At 38.6% G+C, this 22,810-nt stretch overlaps 1 non-coding gene across 1 annotated transcript; it reads right to left on the reverse strand.

Annotated features, from left to right (window-relative positions):
- Positions 1-20,051: 20,051 nt before the first annotated feature.
- Positions 20,052-20,162, reverse strand: LOC148695072 (small nucleolar RNA R71). The gene has a single exon (XR_015966103.1). It is a non-coding gene; the product is annotated as a small nucleolar RNA R71 (small nucleolar RNA).
- Positions 20,163-22,810: the final 2,648 nt, after the last annotated feature.

Genomic DNA, 22,810 nt, shown 5'->3' on the forward strand with positions numbered 1-22,810 from the left:
ACTTTGGCCGATATCAAGGGCATAAGTCCTACCACGTGCATGCATCGAATTCTCATGGAAGAAAGCGCCAAACCATCAAGGGAAGCCCAACGTCGACTCAACCCACCAATGATGGAAGTAGTGAAAAAGGAAATCATCAAATTGCTAGATTGTGGCGTCATCTATCCCATCTCGGATAGTTGTTGGGTTTCACCGGTCCATGTGGTGCCCAAGAAGTCCGGAGTCACGGTGGTGAAGAATGAAGAAGATGAACTTGTGCCTACACACATTCAAACCGGTTGGAGGGTGTGCATTGACTATAGGAAGCTAAATGCCACAACAAGGAAATATCACTTCCCTTTGCCATTCATCGATCAAATGCTTGAAAGGTTAGCCGGTCATTCTTTTTATTGCTTTCTTGATGGTTATTCGGGTTATAATCAAATTGTCATAGCACCGGATGATCAAGAAATGACCACTTTTACTTGTCCATTTGGTACTTTTGCATATCGTCGTATGCCATTTGGTTTATGCAATGCACCGGCCACTTTCCAACGATGCATGGTAAGTATCTTCTCAGATTATGTTAATTGACGTCTTTATGGATGATTTTAGTGTGTTTGGAGACTCATTTGATGATTGTTTGCATAATCTTACTTTAATCTTGAAAAGATGCATGGAAACTAACCTTGTTTTGAATTGGGAAAAATGTCATTTTATGGTTAAACAAGGTATAGTTTTGGGTCATATCATCTCTGAAAAAGGAATTGAAGTTGATAAGTCTAAAATAGATCTTGTACGTCACTTACCCTCTCCTACTTCGGTTAGAGAGGTTCGTTCTTTTCTTGGCCATGCAGGATTCTATAGGCGATTTATCAAGGATTCTTCTAAAATTGCACAACCACTATGCCGTCTCCTACAAAAAGAAGTGGCGTTTGAGTTCAACGAGGAGTGTGAGAAGGCATTCAAGCTTCTCAAGGACAAGCTTACCACGGCACCTATCATCCTTACATCCGATTATGCAATAGGGGCTGTTTTGGGTCAAATGAAGAACAAGCAATCCCACGCCATCTACTATGCTTCTAGAACCCTTAATGATGCTCAATTAAACTACTCTACCACTGAAAAAGAACTTCTTACTGTTGTGTTTGCTTTAGATAAGTTTCGTTCATATTTACTTGGCACTAAAGTGATTGTATTTTCTGACCATGCAGCTCTTAGGTACTTATTCACTAAGAAAGAGGCTAAACCACGGCTCATTAGATGGATGCTTCTTCTCCAAGAGTTTGATATTGAAATTCGAGACAAGAAAGGGAGTGAGAACGTAGTTGCTGACCATTTAAGTCGTTTGGTGTGCAATGAGGACTCCTTACCCATCCAAGAGACTTTCCCTGATGAACAATTGCTGTCCATTAAGGAATGTGAACCTTGGTATGCCGATTTGGTCAATTTTTTGGTGTCAAAACGTGTTCCAAGTACCCTAGCTAGGCACCAACGTGATAAGTTAAAGAAAGAGGCACGGTTTTATGTATGGGATGACCCCTATTTGTGGAAGTTTTGTGCAGATCAGATCGTGCATCGTTGTGTGCATGATTGTGAGTTTAATTCGATTCTAACCTTTTGTCATACTTATGCTTATGGTGGACATTTTGACACACAACGCACTGCCTTTAAAGTGTTAGAATGTGGTTTTTATTGGCCAACAATCTTTAAAGATGCTAGAACATTTTGTTTAACTTGTGATCGTTGCCAACGAATGGGAAATATAGGTGCAAGGGACCAAATGCCGCAAACACCCATCTTTAATGTTGAAATTTTTGATGTTTGGGGCATTGATTTCATGGGCCCTTTTCCATCTTCGTTTGGTTTTACTTATATTTTGCTTGCGGTGGATTATGTTTCCAAATGGGTGGAAGCCAAGGCCACCCGGACTAATGATTCTAGAGTTGTTGCAGATTTTATAAAGACTAACATTTTTGCTAGATTTGGGATGCCTCGAGTGCTTATTAGTGATGGCGGCTCTCACTTTTGCAATCGTACCATAGAGGCCTTGCTCAAGAAGTATCAAGTCACACATAAGGTTTCAACACCTTACCATCCCCAAACCAATAGCCAAGCCGAGGTGTCCAATATAGAAATCAAGCAAATCTTGGAGAAAACCGTTGGACGAACGAGAAAAGATTAGAGTGTGCGTTTGGAGGATGCATTATGGGCTTATAGAACGGCATACAAGACACCAATAGGCATGTCCCTTTTTCGGCTAGTGTATGGTAAGCCTTGTCATCTCCCCGTGGAGTTAGAACACAAGGCTCATTGGGCAATCAAGACCTTCAATATGGACCTAGATGCGGCTGGAATGCATAGGAAGTTGCAATTGAACGAACTTGAGGAGCTTAGGCGTGAAGCATATGAGAATGCTTGCATTTACAAGGACAACACCAAGGCTTTCCATGACAAGATGATCCGAAGCAAAACATTCTCCATAGGGCAAAAAGTTTTACTTTTTAATTCTCGCTTGCGTTTATTTCCTGGTAAGTTACGTTCTAAGTGGATTGGACCTTTTGTCGTTACTAATGTTTTTCCATATGGCGCAGTTCAAATCCAAAGCTTGAGGAATGGCCAAGAATTCAAGGTGAATGGGCATCGTTTGAAGCCTTATTATGCAAGTGTGGAAGGGCAGATTGTGGAGGACCATACACTCCATGTCGTGGGCTCTAAGTGAGGCTAAGAAGCTTGTTCGTCCGGCTGCACGACATTAAAGCAAGCGCTTCTTGGGAGGCAACCCATGCATTCAACTAGTGAGGATTTGTGCAATTCACCCATTCATGCTACAAAATCAGATTTGCGTTCCTCAATCCCTATCTCTTTACTGTTTTTATTTCCTCATGTTAGTTAGCTATTATTGTTTGTTTGCATATGTGTCTTTGTTTGAAACATTGAGGACAACGTTTGATTTAAGTGTGGGGGGGTAAACAAGTGCTTTTGCATGATTTTACATGATTTTCGTGGGATTTTATCACCTATCACTTATAATGTTGTTTCTCACTGTTTTTAAGTGTTTTTAGAGGGTTTTGGAGTGTTTTCATGTCTTCTGATCAGAAAATCCGAAAATTTACAAAAAAATTGCGAAACAGTTTTGAAAAACCCAAAAAGAGTTGTTTTAAAGTTGTTTTTGTGTGTTTGTTTGTGTCTTAGGTCACCTTCCAACACAATGATGAGGATTTGGTTTTAAATTACATGACTATTAAAGAATGTTGTAAACATGGCTGGAAGTTGATTTATGCTTTGGTTTATGCTTGGTTATGGTTATAGCTTATGAATTCACATGTAATTACAAAGAGAAAATCAGTTTTTGTAACATGCTTGAAGGAAGGAACACAAACTAAAGCTACATCCTTGTGAGACTTGAGCCTATAACGTTCTTTGGAGAGTATAAATCTGTGATTTCTTGTTTTCTAAAGTCGTTGCATGATCTCATCATTCTTTGCTTGGTTGCTACTTGGAATGCATTTCATTATAGTTCCAAATACTAGAACTCATGCCCATTTCATTCAAAGCATGATATTGATTGCATAACATACAATAAGATGAAGTTGTTAGTCAAGCCAAAGCCAAAAAGCCTATCCCTTTTCATATGTATTGTAGGATTACCCCTTTTGAGCCTTTTCAAGCCTATTTTCTTTGTTAGCCCCATTATCCTTACCTAGCCTAGATTAGGACTTTCCATACCTTTGTTCTTAAAGGATAGTGAAGCATGACTTAGATTGAACTCCTATGGATTAAATTTTGGCAGAAAATAAGTGTGGGGGAAGATGATAGGGCACGGCAAAGAAGAAAATAAAAGAAAAAAAAAATTCGTGGAAAAATAAAAAGAAAATAGAAAAGTGGTGAAAAGAAAGAAAAAGAGTTGAAAAATAAGTGAGAATGATCTCACAAGTGTTGGTTGTTGAAGTTAAAGTCCAAAAGTTCGAAATTTGACCCTAAATGTTGCATGAGTCCTCCCTTGTGTTTAAAAGTTGATTTTTGCCATTAAAAGTGAGTTTTAAGTGTCAATTTCATTACTTTGCTTCCTATTGCTTTAAGAACCTTTGTTTTTCTTTACCTTTCTTTGTTAACCAATACCCTTAGCCCCGTTACAACCCTCAACTTCTATCTTGATGTTATGTGTTCAATATGTGGAGTTTGAATTTGGTATGAGCATATGGAATCACTGGTTCTCGTTCTAAGTAGTAGCATTCCATTCATGAGATCATATTCATGTCATTGTCGTAAATCTAGAAAATGCTTTCTTTGACATAACATATGTGAGTGTTAGAATTCATATTTACATCAATCTTCTCACATATACCTAGTGTAGGGTGTGGAGTTAGAAAATCTGTGTGAAAATAGAGAGCATCCTAGTGAGGAATTGAGGGAATTCTCTAAGGCATGTTACTACATTCAAAATGTTGTTTGAATTGATTAAATGTGAACTAGTAAGTGGTAACTATGGTTAAGTGTTTGCTAAAGTGTAAAGAAAGCTAGAAACCGTGGGAATGATGTTCTTTGATGTGTCATGTTCATTGAAAATCCCTGAGATACATGTTGGAAGGTTTAGAATGTGTTTCGTTTTGTTTTTGGTTTCTTTTGTTTTGTTTTGCTCGAGGACTAGCAAAAGCTAAGTGTGGGGGAATTTGATAGGAGCATATTTAGGCGACTTACTTAGCTTGTTTTCGTGCATTTATGTTGTTAGTTCATAGTTGTTTTAGTAGTTTAAGCCATTTTCGTGTGTTTTTAGGTTCATATGGCTAAGTAAGCAAAAAGGTGCATTTTGGAGCAAAATTGGGCTTGGATTGGATAGCTTGTGTTTGGAGCAAAAGGAATGGACGAAATTGAAGACCTAATGAAGTTAGGATTCCTAATCACAAGAGGATTCCTAATCAAATGAGGAATCCTAGTCAAAGAAGGTTTCCTACTTGAAGTAGGAAAGTTAAGCCAAGGTTTCCTATTTTGGTTTAATCTTTCCTAATCCTTAAAGAATCCGTATTTCAGCAAGATCAAAGGCTCCTACCTATTCTAGGTCACAAAAACAACATCCCTTGCAACCTTAGGACATTGCCGTGTGTTCCCTTGTGTTTCCCTTCCTTGCCGTGCAATGAAGGGCCTTGTTCCCTATTTTAACTACTTAAACACCTTCCTTTTTCATACCAATCTCAGCCATAACTCACATACCCTTTTATATTCCTAAATCCTTGCCTAAATTCAGAAATAAATGACATTCCCTTTCTCTCTAACCTTTGCCGCAAGTCACCTTCCTATTCCTTTCAATTTCTGATTTTGTGTTTCCTATTCTTCAAAGATTTTATATTCCTAAATACTTATGATTTCCATTGAACGTAATGATCTTTGATTGTATCTCTATTATAATGTCATGTAGGAGACTTTTGAAGAATGCTTTGGGTTGTCGTATGATGTTATCCAATCCAATAACTTAAGGGAAATCTGAGGGTTAATTAGTGATGTCACGGTTAATCTGGGGTGTTGAGGTTCATGGTTTATCAAAAAGCAACTGGAAATCAACTTATGTTTGAATGTATCATGTGTGGAGAAGTATCCCTTGGCTAGTCCATCATCCATTGGTTTTACTTAAATTCGTCCAAAAATCTGTTTTAAGTTTTAAGTTACTTGTTTTCTTTTAAATTCGTCCAAAAACAAATTCCCTTTCCTTACTTGTTCCAAATCTGTCCAAAAGTGTGTTTTAGAGTCTTTTGAGTCAAAACTAATTGTATTTTCATCCAAATTAGTGTTAGGTGTTCAAAACTGCCCAGATTGTGTTTTTAAGGCAGTTTTGAGTGTTTTGTTGCTGTTTTGAGTCTTTTGATTTGTTTTAGTGTTCTAGTGCTTAGTTTTGCATTCTTTGAGTCTAGTTTAGTGTTTTAACCTTTGTTTTACGTTTTTGAGTCAGTTTTCAAGTGATTTAGCAATCGCTCCTAATCCCCGGTTTAGAACGATCCCTACTTATACATATACTACAATTGTCAAAAGAGGGTTTCCATTTGTGTGCTTATATAATTCGCATCACTTACCACGGCACCCATCATCATTCCACCAGATTGGACGTTGCCTTTTGAGCTAATGTGTGATGCATCCGATTATGCAATAGGGGCTGTTTTGGGCCAAAGGAAGAATAAGCAATGATAGGAGCATATTTATGCGACTTAATTGGCTTGTTCTCGTGCGTTTATGTTGTTAATTCATAGTTGTTTTAGTAGTTTAAGCCATTTTCGTGTGTTTTTAGGTTCATATGGCTAAGGAAGCAAAAAGGTGCATTTTGGAGCATTTTGGAGCAAAATTGGACTTGGAATGGATAGCTTATGTTTGGAGCAAAAGGAATGGACGAAATTGAAGACCTAATTGAGTTAGGATTCCTAATCACAAGAGGATTCCTAATCAAATGAGGTTTCCTACTTGAAGTAGGAAAGTTAAGCCAAGGTTTCCTATTTTGGTTTAATCTTTCCTAATCCTTAAGGACTCCATATTTTAGCAATATCAAAGGCTCCTACCTATTCTAGGTCACAAAACAATGTCCCTTGCAACCTTAAGTCATTGTCGTGTGTCCCCTTTATGTTTCCCTTCCTTGCAGTGCAAGGAAGGGCCTTGTTCCCTATTCTAACTACTTAAACACCTTCCTTTTTCATACCAAACTCAGCCATAACTCACATACCCTTTTATATTCCTAAGTCCTTTCCTAATTTCAGAAAATAAATGACATTCCCTTTCTTACAAACCTTTGCCGCAAGTCACCTTCCCATTCCCTTCAATTTCTGATTTTGTGTTTCCTATTCTTGACAGATTTAGAGTTAATTCCTTTCCTAAACTAAGCAATAAAGCCTTAGGGCTATTTCATCCTTATAAATACCCTTATGCCGCACCTTTAGGAGGCTAATCTCCCTTCCACACAACCTGCCTCCATTCACAGAAAATCCCATCCTTTGTCGTAGCTTCCCATCCAAATTTCCACCATTCCCCTACTTCCAAACCTTCAATCCAATCCTCCATACACCACCCACAACCCTTGCCGCACCACCATACCATCCTAAATCCCTTCCTAAACCAAAATCACATCCAAAATCACCCTAGGACCTCTGTGCCGCAGCAAGGAGAAGAAGAAAGAGGAGCTTGAACGTGCATAAATTCAAAGTGGAATCGTTGGGCGTTCTAGGTGTAACCAATCTTTTGTTTTCAATGTTTAATTTCAATTTTGTTTCTCTTTCTGTGAACATGAGAGGCTAAACCCCTAGTTAGCTAGGGGGTGATTCAAAACCATGTATATGCTTGCAATATAAATTGATTACCTTCAGTTGGAATTTCATGAGTTGTGAATTCAATTTGTTTAACTGCTTGATTGATAACTTATTCGTGTATGTTTATTGAGAGTGCACGCTTAGTTTTCATGCATGAATATGATGCTAGAATATAAGGGAGTTTCACCTAATAGTTACAAACTTATAGTCACAAGTAGTGGAGGTCGCTTATAAACGATCGCGTTAAATGAATTCTTGGCACTAGTTTCATGCTCATCATAGTAACGAATGCCTCGTCAACACTTAATAGTTTTCATGTTGCTTAATGATCTTTGATTGTATCTTTATTGTGCTTTTCACGTAAAGGACTTTTGGAGAATGTTTTGAATTGTTGTATGCGATTTCCCATCCAATTCATTAACTTAAGGAGAACTTGAAGGTTAATTTAAGCGAACCTAATTAACCCGGGGTGTTGAGTTTCATGATTCATCGAAAGACCAATTGAAAATCATCTTGTATGCAAGTGTGGCATGTGTGGAGAAGAACCTTCTAGCTAGCATTCCATCCATATTTTCATCAAATTCGTTTTTACAATCTGTTTTCATTACAATCTGTTTTCTTTGTTTTAATTTCGTCAAAACTAAATCCCCCTTTACTTTAGTGTTTCAATTTAGTTAGAAAGTGTCTTAGTTTGTGTTTCTAAGTGTTTTGATTCAATTTATAACCCAAATTCGTCCAAATTAGTGTTCGGTGTTCAAAACTGCCCAGATTGTGTTTTTAAGGCAGTTTTGAGTGTTTTTTTGCTGTTTTGAGTCTTTTGGTTTGTTTTAGTGTTTTAGTGTTTAGTTTTGCATTCTTTGAGTCTAGTTTAGTGTTTTAACCTTTGTTTTACGTTTTTGAGTCAGTTTTCAAGTGATTTAGCAATCGCTCCTAATCCCCGGTTTAGAACGATCCCTACTTATACATATACTACAATTGTCAAAAGAGGGTTTTAATTTGTGTGCTTATATATTTCACTTCAAGCAACCACACGTCATATATTATGCTTCCCGGACCTTAAATGATGCTCAATTAAATTACTCTACCACTGAAAAAGAACTTCTTGCCATTGTGTTTGCTTTAGATAAGTTTCGTTCATATTTACTTGGTACTAAAGTGATTGTATATTCTGACCATGCAGCTCTAAGGTACTTATTCACCAAAAAGGAGGCCAAACCAAGGCTCATTCGATGGATGCTTCTTCTCCAAGAGTTTGACATTGAAATTCGAGACAAGAAAGGGAGTGAGAACGTGGTTGCTGACCACCTAAGTCGTTTGGTGTGCAATGAGGACTCTTTACCCATCCAAGAGACATTCCCAGATGAGCAATTGCTGTCCATTAAGGTATGTGAACCTTAGTATGCCGATTTGGTCAAATTTTTGGTGTCAAAACGTGTTCCAAGTACCCTAGCTAGGCACCAACTTGATAAACTACAGAAAGAGGCACGGTTTTATGTATGGGATGACCCATATTTGTGGAAGTTTTGTGCAGATCAGATTGTGCGTCGTTGTGTGCATGATTGTGAGTTTAATTCGATTCTAACCTTTTGTCATACTTATGCATGTGGTGGACATTTTGGCACACAATGCACTGCCCTTAAAGTGTTAGAATGTGGTTTTTATTGGCCTACAATCTTTAAAGATGCTAGAACTTTTTGTTTAACTTGTGATCATTGTCAACGAATGGGAAATATAGGTGCAAGGGACCAAATGCCGCAAACACCCATCTTTAATGTTGAAATTTTTGATGTTTGGGGCATTGATTTCATGGGCCCTTTCCCATCTTCGTTTGGTTTTACATATATTTTGCTTGCGATGGATTATGTTTCCAAATGGGTGGAAGCCAAGGCCACCCGGACTAATGATTCTAGAGTTGTTGCAGATTTTATAAAGGCTAACATTTTTGCTAGATTTGGGATGCCTAGAGTGCTTATTAGTGATGGCGGCTCTCACTTTTGTAATCGTACCATAGAGGCCTTGCTCAAGAAGTATCAAGTCACACATAAGGTTTCAACACCTTACCATCCCCAAACCAATGGCCAAGCCGAGGTGTCCAATAGAGAAATCAAGCAAATCTTGGAGAAGACCGTTGGACCAACAAGAAAAGATTGGAGTGTGCATTTAGAGGATGCATTATGGGCTTATAGAACGGCTTACAAGACACCCATAGGCATGTCCCCTTTTAGGCTAGTATATGGCAAGCCATGTCATCTCCCCGTGGAGCTAGAACACAAGGCTCATTGGCCAATCAAGACCTTCAACATGGACCTAGATGCGGCTGGAATGCATAGAAAGTTGAAATTGAATGAACTTGAGGAGCTTAGACATGAAGCATATGAGAATGCTTGCATTTACAAGGAAAAGACCAAAGCTTTCCATGACAAGATGATCCGATGCAAAACATTCTCCATAGGGCAAAAAGTTTTACTTTTTAATTCTCGCCTTCGTTTATTCCCTGGTAAGTTACGTTCCAAGTGGATTGGACCTTTTGTTGTTACTAATGTTTTTCCATATGGCGCAGTTCAAATCTAAAGCTTGAGGAATGGCCAAGAATTCAAGGTGAATGGGCATCGTTTGAAGCCCTATTATGCAAATGTTGAAGGGCAGGTTGTGGAGGACATCAACCTCCATGCCGTGGGTTCCCATTGAGGATAAGAAGAATGTTCGTCCGGCTGCACGACGTTAAAGCAAGCGCTTCTTGGGAGGCAACCCATGCATTCAACTAGAGAGGATTTGGGCCATTCACTAATTCATGCCACAAAATCAGACTTGCGTTCCTCAATCTCTATCTCTTTATTATTTTTATTCTGTCATGTTAGTTAGTTTATAATGTTTGTGTGAATGTGAGTCTTTGTTTGAAACATTGAGGACAATGTTTGATTTAAGTGTGGGGGGGGGGGGGGGGGGTTGAACAAGTTGTTTTTGCATGTTTTCACATGATTTTCGTGGGATTTTTTCACCTATCACTTATAATGTTGTTCTCACTGTTTTTAAGTGTTTTTAGAGTGTTTTGAAGTGTTTTTATGTCTTTTGATGAGAAAATCCGAAAATTTACAAGAAAAAATTGCAAAACAGTTTTGAAAAAAACAAAAAGAGTTGTTTTAAAATTGACTCAACCCACCAATGATGGAAGTGGTGAAGAAGGAAATCATCAAATTACTTGATTGTGGCGTCATCTATCCTATCTCGGATAGTTGTTGGGTTTCACCGGTCCAAGTAGTTCCCAAGAAGTCCGGAGTCACGGTAGTGAAGAATGAAGAAGATGAACTTGTGGCTCCACGCATTCAAACCGGTTGGAGAGTGTGCATTGACTATAGGAAGCTAAATGCCGCAACAAGGAAAGATCACTTCCCCTTGCCATTCATCGATCAAATGCTTGAAAGGTTAGCCGGTCATTCTTTTTATTGCTTTCTTGATGGTTATTCTGGTTATAATCAAATTGTCATAGCGCCGGATGATCAAGAAAGGACCACCTTTACTTGTCCATTTGGTACTTTTGCATATCGTCGTATGCCATTTGGTTTATGCAATGCATCGGCCACTTTCCAACGATGCATGGTAAGTATATTCTCGGATTATGTTGAGAAAATAATCGAAGTATTTATGGACGATTTTAGTGTGTTTGGAGACTCATTTGACGATTGTTTGCATAATCTTATTTTAATCTTGAAAAGATGCATGGAAACTAACCTTGTTTTGAATTGGGAAAAATTTGATGTGATATATAATAGCACACAAATTAAACCCTCTTTTTGACAATTGTAGTATAGATATAAGTAGGGATCGTTCTAGGCCGGGGATTAGGAGGGATTGCTAATCTAATGGGAATCGACTCAAAGATGTAAAAATATGCTTTAAAACACTTAAACACACTCAAAAGACTCTAACTAAACTTGTATGACTCAAAACAATCTTTAAAGACTTAAAACAACTCAAAACAATCAAAAAGACTTAATTTAGACTCTAAGACTCAATTTGGACAAAAATATAATTAGTTTTGACTCAAAAGACTTAAAAAGACACTTTTGGACAGATTTAGAACAAGTAAGAAAAGGGGATTTGATTTTGGACGAATTGAAAAGAAAAACAAGTAACTTAAAACTTTAAAACAGATTTTTGGACGAATTTAAGAAAAACCAAAGGATGATGAACTAGCCAAGGGATACTTCTCCACACATGATACATTCAAACATAAGTTGATTTCCATTGCTTTTCCGATAAACCATGAACCTCAACACCCCATATTAACCGTGACATCACTAATTAACCCTCAGATTTCCCTTAAGTTATTGGATTGGATGAATACGACAACCCAAAGCATTCTTCAAAAGTCCCCTACATGACATCATAATAGAGATACAATCAAAGATCATTACGTTCAATGGAAATCATAAGTATTGACAAAACACTTGTAACTATGACATCATGATACTCATGCTAGGAATTTACTGAACATGATTGTGAAAACAACCGTCACTACTTGTGAATATAAGTTTGTAACGATTATGTGAAACACCCTTATATTCTAGCACCAAATTCAAGCATGCAAATTAAGTAGGCCTCCCTAATCAACATACAAGAATAAGTTATCCATCAAACGGTTAAGTAAATTGCATTCACAATTTATGAAATGACAACTGGAATTTATCAACTCATATTATAAACGTAATCATGGTTTCAAAGCATCCCTAGGCTAAAACGAGTTTAGCCTCTCATATTCATAACAAAACAAAGGAGAATAGAATTTGATAGGAGCATATTTATGTGACTTAATTGGCTTGTTCTTGTGCATTTATGTTGTGTTTCCTTAGTTATTTTAGTGTTTTAAGTCACTTTTGTGTGTTTTCAGATTATAAAGCCAAAGTGTGCAAGAAGATGCAAATTGGAATCTTTTGGAGCAAAAGAGGAATGAATGAGTTGAAGACTTGAAGAAATATGAATTCCTAATTAAAGATGGATTCCTACTCACATGAGGATTCCTAGAAGAACAAGGATTCCTACTCCAACAAGGATTCCTACTTGAAGTAGGAAAGTTAAGCCAAGGTTTCCCATTTTGGTAACCTTTCCTAATCTTAAAAGACCTTATTTTCCAGCCACTTTGAAGGCCTTGTAGGCAATTTAGGACACAAAACAAAGGCCCTAGACCCCTTAGGGACCTTTGCCGCACCTTTCCCTTTCTCCCCATCCCTTGCCGTGCAAGGGGGGTCCTCAATTCCTATTTTTCTGCACTTAAACACATTCCCCTTTCAAATTAAAACCCTAGCCGCATATTTTAGCCACTTTCCTTTTAATTTCTGATTTGATTTCCTAATTCTAGAAGCCTTTGACTTAATTTTAGTTAACCAAAATAAGCTAGGGTTTTAATTTCTGAAAACCCTTTATATATTTGGACTTTAGCCGAACCCTAGATCATTCATTCATCATTCCCTCTCTTTGCCGCAGCCACCATCCCCCTTCCACCTCTCTTCCGCAGCCTTCCATCCATCCCAGCCACCATTCTACACCTCCATACACCTTCCATCCATTGCAGCCACCTTCCACAACCCTTGCCGCACCACCATACCATCCTAAATCCCTTCCAAAAACCAAAATCACATCCAAAATCCCCTAAAACCTCTATGCCGCAGCAAGGAGAAGAAGAAAGAGGAGCTTGAACGTGCAGAAATTCAAAGTGGAATCATTGGGCGTTCTAGGTGTAATCAATCTTTTGTTCTCTTTGTTTAATTTCAATTTTGTTTCTCTTTCTGTGAACATGAGAGGCTAAACACCTAGTTAGCTAGGGGGTGATTCAAAACCATGTATATGCTTGCAATATAAATTGATTACCTTCAGTTGGAATTTCATGAGTTGTGGATTCAATTTGTTTAACTGCTTGATTGATAGCTTATTCGTGCATGTTTATTGAGAGTGCACGCTTAGTTTTCATGCATGAATATGATGCTAGAATATAAGGGAGTTTCACCTAATAGTTACAAACTTATATTCACAAGTTGTGGAGGTCGCTTATAAACGATCGCGTTAAATGAATTCTTGGCACTAGTTTCATGCTCATCATAGTAACGAATGCCTCGTCAACAGTTATAGTTTTCATGTTGCTTAATGATCTTTGATTGTATCTTTATTGTGCTTTTCACGTAAAGGACTTTTGGAGAATGTTTTGAATTGTTGTATGCGTTTTCCCATCCAATTCATTAACTTAAGGAGAACTTGAAGGTTAATTTAAGCGAACCTAATTAACCCGGGGTGTTGAGTTTCATGATTCATCGAAAGACCAACTGAAAATTATCTTGTATGCAAGTGTGACATGTGTGGAGAAGAACCATCTAGCTAGCATTCCATCCATATTTTCATCAAATTCGTTTTTACAATCTGTTTTTATTACAATTTGTTTTCTTTGTTTTAATTTCGTCAAAACTAAATCCCCCTTTACTTTAGTGTTTCAATTTAGTTAGAAGGTGTCTTAGTTTGTGTTTCTAAGTGTTTTGATTCAAGTTATAACCCAAATTCGTCCAAATTAGTGTTAGGTGTTCAAAACTGCCCAAATTGTGTTTTTAAGGCAGTTTTGAGTGTTTTGTTGTTGTTTTGAGTCTTTTGGTTTGTTTTAGTGTTTTAGTGTTTAGTTTTGCATTCTTTGAGATTAGTTTAGTGTTTTAACCTTTGTTTTACGTTTTTGAGTCGGTTTTCAAGTGATTTAGCAATCCCTCCTAATCGCCGGTTTAGAACGATCCCTACTTATACATATACTAGAATTGTCAAAAGAGGGTTTTAATTTGTGTGCTTATGTATTTCGCATCAAATTTTTGGCGTCGTTGCCGGGGATTAGCAACTTTGCTAATCCCTTGGATTGTTTAACTTTCTGTTTCTTTTAGTTTGTTAAAGTTTCTGACCTTGTTTTGTTTTTCTTGTTTTAGGTACTAGTGTATGACTCGGAGTTCTCAACCGATTCGTGAGCATATCTTGGACTTTGACAGCGATTTCGAGAAGACTTTGAGACGAAAGAGGAAGCAACACGAATCAAATCCACCAAGCCCGGAACCTGACCTTGAAGAACAAGTTCTAGAAGAGGAAGAAGAGGCCACGACAAGGATTTTTGAAGAAACACAAGGTATGGCCGTGGACAACCGGACACTCAAGGAGCTGTCTGCTTCGGGATTGGATAATGCCACACCTTTGTGTATCCAATATCCCACGCCTGCCCAAGGTAAAACCGAAGAGTTCGAGTTGAAGTCAAGTTTGCTCCACCATATTCCAAAATACCATAGGTTGTCCATGGAGGATCCGAACAAGAATCTGAAAGAATTCGAAGTGGTGTGTTCAAGCATGACTCCTGTCAACGTCGATGGAAGTATTTTGAAGATGAAGGCTTTTCCATTCTCTTTAATGGACAAAGCCAAAGATTGGTTGTATGAATTAGCTCCCGGAACCGTCACATCATGGGAGAGTATGAAGAGGGCATTTCAGGAGAAGTTTTTCCCAACTTCTCGAATCATCTTTCTACGTAAAAGGATAAGTGGAATTCAGCAAGATGAAGGTGAATCTTTTGCTACATATTATGAACGTTTTAAATCACTTGTTGCTTCTTGTCCACAGCATCAGATGAAGGAGGAGTTACTTCTACAATACTTCTACGAGGGGCTCCTACCAATTGAACGTCAAATGCTCGATGCCTCGGCGGGTGGAGCATTGGTGGACAAGACACCCATAGCTGCCAAGGTCTTAATTGCTAATCGAGCGTTGAACGCTCAACAATACGAAGGAGTAGGCCAAAGAGGACCCCCACGGCAGCAAGTTCATGAGGTAAGTTCCACACCCGACATTCATTCACAATTAGCTAATCTTACTTCCATTGTGTCTCAGATGGCCGAAGGAATGAAGGTGCAAGGACCAATTGTATGCGGAGTGTGTTCTATCCAAGGACATGATTCTGAGAAGTGCCCACAACTAATTGAAAATGGTGGATGGGAAAGCGCAAATGCAATTGGATTTCAAGGCCAAAACCAACCAAGGAACGATCCATATTCTAACACATATAATCCAGGTTGGAGAGACCACCCAAACTTCAAGTGGAGGGAGCCCCAACAACCACCACAACAAGGAGGCTTTAGACAACAACCCCCGGGTTTCTTCACTAAGCCATACGCACCAACACATGTTCCACAACAATCTGCCCCAAATGCTTCAGGTACATCCCTAGACAATGATACACTTCTTAAGTTACTAACTAATTTGTCTCAGGGGCAAGAGAATCAAGCCAAAGCCATGCAAAACCAAGACAAGAGGGTGGATCAATTGGAGAAACAAATTAGGCAGATTGCAGATTTTGTAGGGAAGTTTCGTGACCAAGGCCAACTTCCTAGTTCTACCATTCCAAACCCAAAGGGAAGCTTCGAAAGTGCAAAGGCCATACTCTTGAGAAGTGGAAAAGAAGTTGGGGCAGGTCCTACACCATCACCATCAGGTTCCAAAGAGGATGAAAAACTGAGATTTGAAGAGGAGGAAGCAAGCCAACCCACGGCAAAGGTGAAAACACCTTTGCCGCAAGTTTCTAGTGACCCCAAACTGTCTAATTTGTCCAAAAAGGGTAAGAATGTGTCAAATTCGGTTCCTACTAATGTTTTTCCTTCGAATGTGCCTTTTCCTAGTAGGTTCATGCAAACAAAGAAAGAAGAAGCCGAGAAGGACATCCTTGAGACATTTAGGAAAGTTCAAGTTAACATACCCCTCTTGGATGCAATTAAGCAAGTCCCGAGATACGCCAAGTTTTTAAAGGAGCTTTGCACCACTAAGAAGAGGATGTCGACCAAAGAGGTGGTAAAGGTAGGTGAAAATGTCTCCACCATCTTGCAACGCAAGCTACCCCCCAAATACAAAGATCCAGGTAGTTTTACCATTCCTTGTGTCATAGGTAACACTCGTTTTGACTCTGCCATGCTAGACCTAGGTGCCTCTATAAATGTCATGCCATATTCAATTTATGCATCTATGAACCTAGGAGTATTGAAAAATGATGGTGTGATCATACAATTGGCCGATAGATCTAATGCCTATCCAAAGGGAGTTTTGGAAGATGTGTTAGTGCAGGTCAATCATTTAATCTTTCCGGCGGATTTCTATGTGCTCGAGATGGATGAATCTGACCATGCCCCTTCGTTGCCAATCCTCCTTGGACGGCCATTCATGAAGACGGCTCGGACGAAGATTAATGTGTTTAATGGAACTTTGTCCATGGAATTTGATGGGGAAGTTGTTAATTTTAATCTTTCTGATTCTATTAAGTATCCTAGTGAGGATCATTCATGTTTCTCCATTGATATAGTTGACTCTTTCGCGCAGGGATACCTTGAAGAGTTGAACGTCGATGCACTTGAAAATGTCATTACAAGAGGCATGGAACTCAAAACCAAAGGAGGGGAACTTTTGCTAACCCACGACACACATGCTCTAGTGCATGCCGTGCCTCCTAGGGAGGAATTCATTGAGTTAGTTGCTGCCCTTGAGTCATTGCCTAATGATAAGTCACATTTTGCATACATTTATATCTTCCTTATTTGGCTTCTTTGTGATTGTTTTGGATTAAAATAGTTGCATTTTACATTATTTGGTGTTAGTGTGCAGCCAAGTGTGAATTTGGATCAATGGGAAGGCAAAATCATTGAAGTCAGCTATGTGGTTCCAACACCAAAACATGCATTCACATGCATGTCACAACCTTGGCCGTGTGTTCCCATATCATCCCATCATTTTATGCACTTCTAGCACCAAGTCAGATTGTGCATTCCACTACTTGTCCACCTCCCTTTAACACCCAAAACATCCCTCACATGCATGACTCACAATCTGACCTTACACTCCATTATCTTTCTCCACTTCATCTTTGCAGAAATTCACATGCATTGTGATTAAACAAACCACTCCTTGCATCCTTTATTCCAGAAATTCACTCATTCCATCATTCCATGCCGTGTGCTTTCTTCACCTTTCCAGAATTTGTACAAACAATTCAGCCTTGCAGAAATCCACATGCATGAGTCAATTAAAATAGCCACATGCTTGGACATTGCCCATGCCGTGCGTCCACCACCTCAGAAACACATGCATTCCCAGCTCTCTTATGCATTCCCAACACCTAAACAGATCACCTTTGCATTTCCTAATCCTTCATGTCCATCCCGTGCACTTCCATACCATTTCCAGATTATTATAACCAATTTCAGGTTACCCACTTCATGCTTGCAGACATTCCACATGTGTCTTGAATAAAATAAACCACATACCTGCAGATCATGTCCATGCTTTGCAGGTATCACGCCAGAAATCCACTCATCCAACCATTTCATGCGATTCCAAATCCCTCATGCCCATACCGTGCACATTCACACCCTTTTCAGCATTCCTTTCACATGGATCATGTCAGCTTTCACATGGATTCTGATTGTTTTTCCATCATTAACCATTTTCAGAAATGAACTAAGGGACTCACTCACTCTCTCTCTCGGATTGGATTCCATTACACACACCCTATTTGCTCCACTTCTGTGCATTATTGATTACACATTCTCTCCATTCCATTGCATTCGACATTCTCTCCCATTCACAGAAAACTATCTACATTTTATTCCATTACACATTCTCTTCCATCCGCAAGTTTTCTTCTTCAACCAGTCCATTACACACCCATAACCTCTCCCATTTCACTCCATTCTCTGTCCATTTTCTGTCCCAAGGGCAGAAACCATTCAACCAAGCCATTCTACCTTCATCCGCACCACATTTGGAGAAGCAACACCAAGGAACTCTTCAAGGACTTCAACATCAGTTTTGCTCCAAGGGTTTCTCCTTCTTAATCTTATGTTCACTCATGTTATTTATTTTTATGTTAAACCTTTGTAAACATGAAGTGTAACTAATCTTCCTCTAGGGATTCGATGTAACCTTGCAAAGTTTGCCATGTAATTAAGTTAGAATGCTCAGTTTGTCCATCTATTTCTTATTTCATTTTCTGTTTTAATGGTGACTTAGTGTGTTGATTTTAATGTTTGATCATCATTTGAATTAATCACAAAGTTGTGTAGCCAAGATTAGAACACACATCATGCATAATCTTGGTAGATATGTGAATGAATGAAGGGAGTGTTTAGCACACATCCTGCCAAGTTATTCCCTTTGGTTCTATGAAAGTTTCTTGTACATTACATAATCTTGATTATGAACCAAAGTTGCACATCACAATTAGGTTCATGATTAGAGACATTTGATCAAATCCACACATCATATGGTTGATCATATCCAAGTGAAACAAACTCAAGAAATAGATAGATGAATGAGTACAAACTAACTTGACAAACATGGACTTAGTTGAGCAATGGTGAAACCGAATCCCTAGCTTCATTTCCATTGATACTATCCTATTACATTAGTTGTTGATTCATTTATTTGTGTTTACTTCATTTTCTCATGCTTTCAAGTTACAACAACAAATCTGTCTATTTAGACTAGTTTGATTCATTTCCAAATCTGCCTAGTTTGTTTAGTTTGATTCATTTCTTAGAGTTCTTGCAAAACAAGTACTTACATAGGTCCAATTAGTCCCTGCGGATTCGACACCCTTGCTTGTGCCATTATACTAAATATGTTCTAGCATTAGGAAGGAATTATACATCAACAAAAATGGCGCCGTTGCCGGGGACTGATTTCAGTCCCTTGTAATTGCTTGTTTGCTTGTTTGTTTTTTTTATTAGTGTCAAGGTTCATAACTTGTCAAATTGATAACTGGAAGTTGATTTAAGTTGCATACATTTCATGTGTGGAAAAGAATCCCTTAGCCATTCCATTATCCATTGGTTTACATCAATTTGCTTTACAATCTGCTTTCGTTATAATATGTCCATTTAATTGCATTTCGTCCAAATACAATTTCTCCCCATATTTTGTTAAGTTTTAGGCTTAGAATCTGTCTTATCTTGTGTTTTGAAGCATTTTGAGTCAAGCTCAAACCTAATTTTCGTCCAAAATTGAGTTTAGTGTCAAAACTGCCCAGTTTGTGTTTTTAGGCAGTTTTGAGAGTTTTTAGCTTGTTTTGAGTCTTGTGAATCTGTTTTGAGTCCCTTGAGTCCTTTCAAACGTTTTTAAGTTTATTTTTATTCATTTCATTGTTGTTTGCTAGTTGATTTTCATTCACACTTGTGTATTTTATTTCAGGTAGTATATGTCAAATAGACTTGTTGAGTTAGGCCAAAGAATTGAACGGTTGAAGGGCCACACTTTGGACAACTTTGTGCCATCAAGTTCATCCATTATCCGTGAGGAAGAGGAAGGGAATTCACCTAGTTCAACAAGTAAAGAATCTGAGCAATTTAATTGGGAAGGAGAAGAGGAGATGGCGGGCAATGAAGATGAGCTTCGAGCTTTGGAGGACTTTGCTCAACCAATCATACCAAATTCACCTTCATGCATCTTGCTGCCCACAGAAGCTAGAAACTATGATCTCAAATCTTCACATTTCCATATGTTTCCTTCATTTTATGGCTTACCTAATGAAGACCCTTTAGCTCATATTAAAGAGTTTTACAATGTTGTGAGTGGTTTACCTTTGCAGGGAGTAAGTGAAGCAAATTTGAGGATGAGAGTGTTTCCTTACACCTTGAAAGATAGGGCCAAGAGTTGGTTGATGACTCTAACACCAGGTTCCCTCACTACATGGGATGCCGTGGCTAAGAAGTTCTTGGAGAAGTTCTTTTCCACTCAAAAGACAGCCACATTAAGGGGACAAATCTTCAACTTCAAACAAGATGATGGAGAACCTTTCAATGAGTGTTGGGAGCGTTTTAAAGGCCTCTTGATCCAATGTCCACACCATGGGTTACCTTTTCACTTACAAATGCAAATTTTCTATGATGGACTAACCCAAACTTGTCAATCAACTGTTGATAATGCAGCAGGTGGAGCATTGAAGAAAAAGAATGCTCAAGAGTCATATAACATTTATGAGATGTTGGGGTCTAATGCTCAACACAAAGATTTAAGGGGTAAGAAAGTTGGAGTCTATGAAACAAGTTCTAATCATGAGCTTTTGTTGCAGGTAGCTAACCTAGAAAGGAAGCTTGAATCTGTGCTCAATATGGTGCCAAAAGCAAATGAAGTGTGTGCCATTTGCAACTTACCAAACCACCCTACTCATCAATGTCCATCTAGGGAGGCTTATCCCGAGTATGTTCAAGAGCAAGTGAACCTCATGAATTCTTACAATCAAAGACCAAGGAATGATATGTATTCCAATACATATAACCCGAGTTGGAGAGATCATCCCAACCTTTCATGGAAGAACAACAATCCAATCCAAAATTTCCAATCAAAACCTGCCACTACCCTTGAGGATACGGTTAAATTGTTAGCCCAAAACACCTTGCAATTCCAACATTCCACAAATAGCACTTTCCAACAACATTCAGCAGCCCTAACCAAAATGGAGACACAATTGGGGCAGATTGCAGATGCCTTGAACCAAAGAGAGGTTGGGAAGTTTCCAAGCCAACCCGTGATACTCCAAAGGAACCAAGAGCAAGCCAAAGCAATCACTACACTTAGAGGTAAGGTTATTGATAATAGAGTTGGCAATGAAGTTACTAATGAATATGATCATGTGAATGCAGGTGTTACTCAAGGAGACAATGAGAAACCAAATGAGGAACCAAGCCATGCTACTTCCTCATTTGAAGCACCAAATCTTCACAAGGCCGAGAAACCATACACTCCACCAATACCATTCCCTGGAAGACTTGCCAAGAGCAAGCAGGATAAGTCATTTAAAGAGATTTTTGATATACTAAGCAAAGTGAATGTTAACTTACCTTTGCTTGATGTCATTAGGAACATGCCGGCATATGGGAAGTTCTTTAAGGAGTTAAACAGCTACAAAAGGAAGTATGGACCACATGAGAAGGTAGTGGTGTCTGAGAATGTGAGTGCAGTTTTGCAAAGAAAACTTCCACCAAAGCTCAAGGATCCAGGCAGTTTCTCTATCAACATCACCATAGGGGACAAGAAAGTAGAGAAGGCAATGCTTGATTTGGGTGCTAGCATCAACTTAATGCCTTATTCAGTGTACCTTCAACTAGGTTTGGGAGATTTGAAAGCCACCACCATTTCATTACAACTTGCAGACAGATCCGTGAAATATCCAAGAGGTATAGTAGAAGATATTCTAGTTCAAGTTGATAAACTAATCTTGCCTGCAGATTTTGTAGTGTTGGACATGGAAGAAACTCCTATACATGATCGTGAGTTGCCTATATTACTTGGGAGACCTTTCATGGCCACGGCCAAAACCATCATTGATGTGCAAAATGGACTCCTCACTATGACAGTGTTAGGAGAGACAGTTCAATTCAAAGTGTTTGAATCTCTTGCTCATCCTTCTTCATCTCTTGATTGTTATGCCATTGATGTGCTTGATTCACTTGTATTCTCTAAGTTCTTGCAGGCACAATCGAATGACCCATTACAAACTGTTTTGAGTCAATCTCAAGATGAGTTTGATGAAGAAGATGCACTCATGGAAGAAGTAGCTGCCTTGGAAGCATTAGCATTGTATCCTTTGAATGTTTCACCTCTTTTAGAGCCTTTAGAATCATCAATGTCACATCTAACTCCTTCCACTGTTAAGGCACCAAAACTTGAACTTAAACCACTTCCACCACATCTAAAATATGCATATCTAGCTGAATTTGAAACTCTTCCAGTTATCATAGCTTCTGACCTCACCCCAAATGAAGAAGATAAACTAATTAGGGTGTTAAAAGAGTTCAAATTGGTTTTTGGTTGGTCTATTGCAGATATCAAGGGAATAAGCCCTACCATGTGCATGCATAGGATTCTTTTGGAGGAAGGGGCAAAGTCAACCCGTGAGCCACAAAGAAGACTTAACCCACACATGAAGGAAGTTGTTAGGAATGAGGTGTTGAAATTGTTAGATGTGGGGATCATATATCCCATTTCTGATAGCAAATGGGTGAGTGCTATTCAAGTGGTTCCTAAGAAGGTGGGAATCACTGTGATGAGGAATGAAAACAATGAGCTTGTGCCCACAAAGCCCACGGCCAGTTGGCGTGTTTGCACCGATTACAGGAAGTTGAATTCTAGCACTAGAAAAGATTACTTTCCTATGCCTTTCATAGATCAAATGCTTGAGAGATTGGCAGGTTACTCACATTATTGTTTTCTGGATGGATACTCAGGTTACAATCAAATTGCAATCGCTCCGGAGGATCAAGAGAAAACAACCTTTACTTGCCCCTTTGGCACATTTGCATACAGGAGAATGCCTTTTGGACTTTGCAATGCTCCAGCAACATTCCAAAGATGCATGTTGGCCATCTTTTCTGACATGGTAGAAAGGTTCATTGAGGTATTTATGGATGATTTCTCAGTGTTTGGTTCCTCTTTTGATGAATGTCTTAACCATCTCTCCTTAGTACTTCAAAGATGTCAGGAAACAAATTTGGTTCTCAATT

The sequence above is a fragment of the Pyrus communis genome, chromosome 8 (assembly GCF_041283825.1).
Source record: "Pyrus communis isolate YQ-2024b chromosome 8, ASM4128382v1, whole genome shotgun sequence".
Lineage (NCBI taxonomy): Eukaryota > Viridiplantae > Streptophyta > Magnoliopsida > Rosales > Rosaceae > Pyrus > Pyrus communis.